Below are 6,267 nucleotides of genomic sequence, written 5' to 3'. Positions count from 1 at the left end.
CTCTCTCTCTCTCTCTCTCTCTCTCTCTCTTCTCTCTCTTCTCTCTCTCTCCTCTCTCTCTCTCTCTCTCTCTCTCTCTCTCTCTCTCTCTCTCTCTCCTCTCTCTCTCTCTCTCTCTCTCTCTCCTCTCTCTCTCTCTCTCCTCTCTCTTCTCTCTCTCTCTCTCTCTCTCTCTGCTCTCTCTCTCTCTCTCTCTCTCTCTCAGATTATTTGTTGCGATTGCAAACGTAATAAGATGGTGGTCCGATAGTCCAGGATTATGAAGAAAAACATTAAGATACACAATATTTATTCCACGGGACAAAACTAGGTCCAGGGTATGACTGTGGCAGTGAGTAGGTACGGAGACATGTTGGACAAAACCCACTGAGTCGATGATGGCTCTGAAAGCCTTTTGGAGTGGGTCTGTGGACTTGTGAATATTAAAGTCACCAAAAATTTGAATATTATCTGCCATGACTCCAAGGCCTGATAGGAACTCAGTGAGGAATGCTGTATACGGCCCAGGAGGCCTGTAAACAGTGGATATAAAAAGTGATTGAGTAGGCTGCATAGATCATGACTAGAAGATCAAAAGACGAAACGCAGTCATTACATTTTTTTATTTATTTGCTATCGGAAATGTTAGRAAAACCTCTGCATTTGCGGGATGCGCGAGAGATATGATCACTAGTGTAACCAGGAGGAGAGGCCTCATTTAACACAGTAAATTCATCAGGCTTAAGCCATGTTTCAGTCAGGCCAATCACATCAAGATTATGATCAGTGGTTAGTTCATTGACTAGAACTGCCTTGGAAGTGAGGGATTTAACATTAAGTAGCCCTATTTTGAGATGTGAGATACCACAATCTCTTTCAATAATGACAGGAATGGAAGAGGTTTTTATTCCAGTGAGATTGCTAAAGTGTACACCGCCATGTTTAGTTTTGCCCAACCTAGATCAAAGCACAGACACGGTCTCAATGAGGATAGCTAAGCTGACTACACTGACCGTGCTAGTGGCAGACTCCACTAAGCTGGCAGGCTGGCTAACAGCCTGCTGCCTGGCCTGCACCCTATCTCATTGTGCAGCTAGAGGAGTTAGAGCCCTGTTTATGTTGATAGATAAAGGGTAGAGCTGCCGCGTTCAAGGAGCGGGACTCTAATCCGGAAGCTTATAAGAAATCCCGCTAAGCCCTCTGACGAACKATCAAACACGCAAAGCGTCAATACAGGACTAAGATCGAATCGTACTACACCGGCATCCGACGCTCGTCAAAGGGAAGCACAGCCGAGAGCTGCCCAGTGACACYAGCCTATCAGCCTAGCTAAATAACTTCTGTGTTCYCTTTGAGGCAAGTAACACTAAAATATGCATGAGAGCATCAGCTTTTCCGGACGACTGTGTGATCACGCTCTCCGCAGCTGATGTAAGTAAGACCTTTAAACAGGTCAACATTCACAAGGCCGCAGGGCCAGACGGATTACCAGGACGTGTACTCAGAGCATGCACTGACCAACTGGCAACCTCTCTCTGTCTGAGTCTGTAATACCAACATGTTTCAAGCAGAACACCATAGTCCCTGTGCCCAAGAACACTAAGGTAACCTGCCTAAATGACTACAGACCCATAGCACTCATGTCTGTAGCCATGAAATGCTTTGAAAGGCTGGCATGGTTCACATCAACACCATTATCCCAGAAACCCTAGACCCACTCCAATTCGCATACCGCACGAGTAGTTCCACAGATGATGTAATCTCTATTGCACTGCACACTGCCCTTTCACACCTGGACAAAAGGAACACCTATGTGAGAATGCTATTCATTGACTACAGCTCAGTGTTCAACACCATACTGCCCTAAAAGCTCATCAATAAGCTAAGGACCCTGTGACTAAACACCTCCCTCTGCAACTGGATCCTGGACTTCCTGATGGGCCGCCCCAGGTGGTAAGGGTAGCTAACAACACATCCGCAACGCTGATCCTCAACACGGGGCCCCCTCAGGGGTGCGTGCTCAGTCCCCTCCTGCACTCCCTGTTCACTCATGACTGCACGGCCAAGCAACACCATCATTAAGTTTACTGATGACACAGCAGTGGTAGGCCTGATTAACAACAATGATGAGACAGCCTATAGAGAGGTCAGGGACCTGACTGTGTGGTGCAAGGACAACACCTCTCCCTCAACGTGATCAAGACAAAGGAGATGATTGTGGACTACAGGCAAAGGAGGACCGAGCACGCCCCCATTCTCGACAAAGCTGCAGTGGAGCAGGTTGAGAGCATCAAGTTCCTTGGCGTCCACATCACCAACAAACTACCATGGTCCAAGCCCACCAAGACAGTCATAAAGAGGGCACGACAAAACCTATTCCCCCTCAGGAGACTGAAAAGATTTGGCATGGGTCCTCAGATCCTCAAAAGGTTTTACAGTGCACCATTGAGAGCATCCTGACGGGTTGCATCACTGCCTGGTATGGCAACTGCTCGGCCTCCGACTGCAAGGCACTACAGAGGGTAGTGCTGACGGCCCAGTACATCACCGGGGCCAAGCTTCCTGTCATCCAGGACCTCTATACCAGCGGTGTCAGAGGAAGACCCTAAAACTTGTCAAAGACTCCAGCCACCCTAGTTATAGACTGTTCTCTCTGCTACCGCACGGCAAGCGGGACCCGGAGCATCAAGTCTAGGCCCAAGAGGCTTCTAAACAGCTTTTACCCCCAAGCCATAAGACTCCTGAACAGCTAATCAATTGGCTATCCCCCTCTACGCTGCTGCTACTCTCTGTTATTATCTATGCATAGTCACTTTAATAACTCTACCTAAACTCAGCAAAAAAAGAAACGTCCTCTCACTGTCAACTGCCTTTATTTTCAGCAAACTTAACATGTGTAAATATTTGTATGAACATAACAAGATTCAACAACTGAGACATAAACTGGTGAGGACCTGCCCTACAACAGGCCTACAAGCCTACAAGTCCAGCCTCTCTCAGCCTATTGCGGACAGTCTGAGCACTGATGGAGGGATTGTGCGTTCCTGATATAACTCGGGCAGTTGTTGTTGCCATCCTGTACCTGTCCCACAGGTGTGATGTTTGGATGTACCGACCCTGTGCAGGTGTTGTTACACATGGTCTGCCACTGCGAGGACGATCACCTGTCCGTCCTGTCTCCCTGTAGCGCTGTCTTAGGTGTGTCACAGTACGNTCCAGCCTCTCTCAGCCTATTGCGGACAGTCTGAGCACTGATGGAGGGATTGTGCGTTCCTGATATAACTCGGGCAGTTGTTGTTGCCATCCTGTACCTGTCCCACAGGTGTGATGTTTGGATGTACCGACCCTGTGCAGGTGTTGTTACACATGGTCTGCCACTGCGAGGACGATCACCTGTCCGTCCTGTCTCCCTGTAGCGCTGTCTTAGGTGTGTCACAGTACGAACATTGCATTTTATTGCACTGGCCACATCTGCAGTCCTCATGCCTCCTTGCAGCATGCCTAAGGCACGTTCATGCAGATGAGCAGGGACCCTGGGCATCTTTCTTTTGGTGTTTTTCAGAGCAAGTAGAAAGGTCTCTTTAGTGTCCTAAGTTTTCATAACTTAATTTCCTACCGTCTGTAAGCTGTTTGTGTCTAAACAACCGTTCCACAGGTGCATGTTCATTAATTGTTTATGGTTCATTGAACAAGCATGGGAAACAGTGTTTAAACCCTTTACAATGAAGATCTGTGAAGTCATTTGYATTTTTACGAATTATCTTGGAAAGACAGGGTCCTGAAAATTGGATGTTTCTTTTTTTGTACATATTACCTCAATTACCTCGAAACCGGGGCCCCCGCACACTGACTCTGTACCGGTACCCCCTGTACAGTATATAGCCCCACTATTGTTATTTACTGCTGCTCTTTAATTATTTGTTATTCTTATCTCTTACATTTTTTTTCAACTGCGCTGTTGGTTAAGGGCTTGTACGTAAGCATTTCACTGTAAGGCCTACACCTGTTGTATTCGGCGCATGTGACAAATAAAATTGTATTTTATTTGATACGATGAGTCCGTCACTCCTCAGAAGGCCATGCTTGGTCTAATTTGTGTATGAGTCCCAGAAAGAGGGCCAATTATCTATAAATTATATATTTTGGGAGGGGCAGAAAACTGTTTTCAACAAGCGATTGAGTTGTGAGACTGCTGTCAAGCTCATCACTCCCCTTAACAGAGACAATTAGCTGTTGAAGAAGCTGTTGAAGACGCAGCAGCTATTCTTCCTGGGATCCACACAAAACATAGAACATGACAAAATACAGAACACTAGTGGACAAGAACCGCAACACAAATTCAAATTAAGAACACCACGACCAAAAACAACAGGACTACTTAAAAAAATAACCACAAGAAAGAGAAAACAAAGAAAAATTAAGAACACTATTCTCAAAGATTAAAGTGCTTTGATATGTTGACACTTTAGGCTGTTGCAGTGTGTGTGTGTGTGTGTGTGTGTGTGTGTGTGTGTGTGTGTGTGTGTGTGTGTGTGTGTGTGTGTGTGTGTGTGTGTGTGTGTGTGTGTGTGTGTGTGTGTGTGTGTGTGTGTGTGTGTGTGTGTGTGTGTGTGTGTGTGTGTGTGTGTGTGTGTGTGTGTGTGTGTGTGTGTGTGTGTGTGTGTGTGTGTGTGTGTGTGTGTGTGTGTGTGTGTGTGTGTCTCTTCACAGTCAGCGTTGTTCCTTGATGTGTTGTTTCATCCGGGTTTTTAAAAATATTAATTTGTAGACTCAGCAGATCTTTTGCATTGTTCAGTAGTTGCTGTGGGAGGGCCAGAGTCTGTAGGGTGGAGGAGACGACTGATGGTGGAAAACAAGGGGCTGAGATTTCCTCGGGCGTTGTCTGTAATGGCAGATTAGAAGGTGGAGCGGGCTGCTTTTAATGCTTTGCTTTTAAAGCCTGGTGGTCTTTATACGCCTGCAGGTGGACAGTTAGGCCAGTACTTCTCCACAGATYCTCTAGCGTGCGATCATGTGTCTTCATGCTGCGCAGCTTCTTTGTGAACCATGGGGAGGACCATTGGAAGGATACTTTGCTTGTTTTTTTCAGGGTCAAGGCTGTTTAAGGTGTTCCTTAGAGCGCTTTTATACAGGTCAACCACCTCATCAGGGGTGGACTCGTGACAGTCAGCTTGTAGGGCAAACAGACTCCTTTGAGACGGTTGTGTCAAGGGACTTGATGTTTCTGAATTGAATTGCGCGCTTGGAGCGGGGCTGAAGTGCAGGCGTACTCACAGACATTGTTACGGCCCTATGGTCAGATACACCTATCTCATGTACATACAGGTCAGAGGCAGCAACTTCTCCAGTGATGATGAGGTCTAGTGTATGTCCACGATTGTGTGTGGGGACGTTGACTTGCTGTACCAGGTTGAGACAGTCAAGCAGATTCAGGAAGTCAGTGGCAGAAGAACATTTTGTTGAATCAATGTGAATGTTGAAATCACCTAGGATAACAACATTGGAGAGGGTAGGACACAGAGAGGTGATCAGCTTAGAAAACTCTGTAGTAAAAGAGACTGTGTTTGTTGTAGATAAGTATCACAGTGAGGGGACTGGGAGACTTCATTTTAAAAGCCATGCACTCAAATGATAAGCCAGCATGGACAAGCAACATTTTCAGTTCAAAACAGTCTTTGTGGAAAACAGAAAGACCGCCACCCTTGCCATTTTCCAGATATTTATAACCAGGTGGAGCTGTTTCATTGAGTAGATAGAAATCACAATTTCTGGCAATTGTTACTGATTAACTCTTGTAATAGTAGTCTTGTGTTAGAGACTGTGCATTAAACAGTCTTAAAGGGCCCTCTTCACGACTGTCTTGGTGTGCTTGGACCATGTTAGTTTGTTGGTGGTGTGGACACCAAGGAACTTGAAACTCTCAACCTGCTCCACTGCGGCCTCGTCGATGAGAATGGGGGCGTGCTCGGTCCTCTTTTTCGTGTAGTCCACAATCATCTCCTTTGTCTAGATCACGTTGAGGGAGAGGTTGTTGTCCTGGCATTCATTTGTAGACAAACTGGAATTAAAGACAAACACAATTCAATATCACTAAATATACTTACATTTTAAATCAACCAGAGCTTGAAACCCTATTCTTACTGTATTGTCTATTTTTTTTCTGGGTTGAATTGAAACAATAGCTGTTGATGACTTTGCAAATGCTATATAGGCCTAAATAGCATCATTGATGTTACTGTATATGAGTGGTCACTTTTCATTTTCTCTGTTAAACCTACCCTTTGGAAT

The sequence above is a fragment of the Salvelinus sp. IW2-2015 genome, linkage group LG14 (assembly GCF_002910315.2).
Source record: "Salvelinus sp. IW2-2015 linkage group LG14, ASM291031v2, whole genome shotgun sequence".
Classification (NCBI taxonomy): domain Eukaryota; kingdom Metazoa; phylum Chordata; class Actinopteri; order Salmoniformes; family Salmonidae; genus Salvelinus; species Salvelinus sp. IW2-2015.
The sequence above is the reverse complement of the archived record's forward strand: the minus strand, read 5'-3'. Positions refer to the sequence as shown.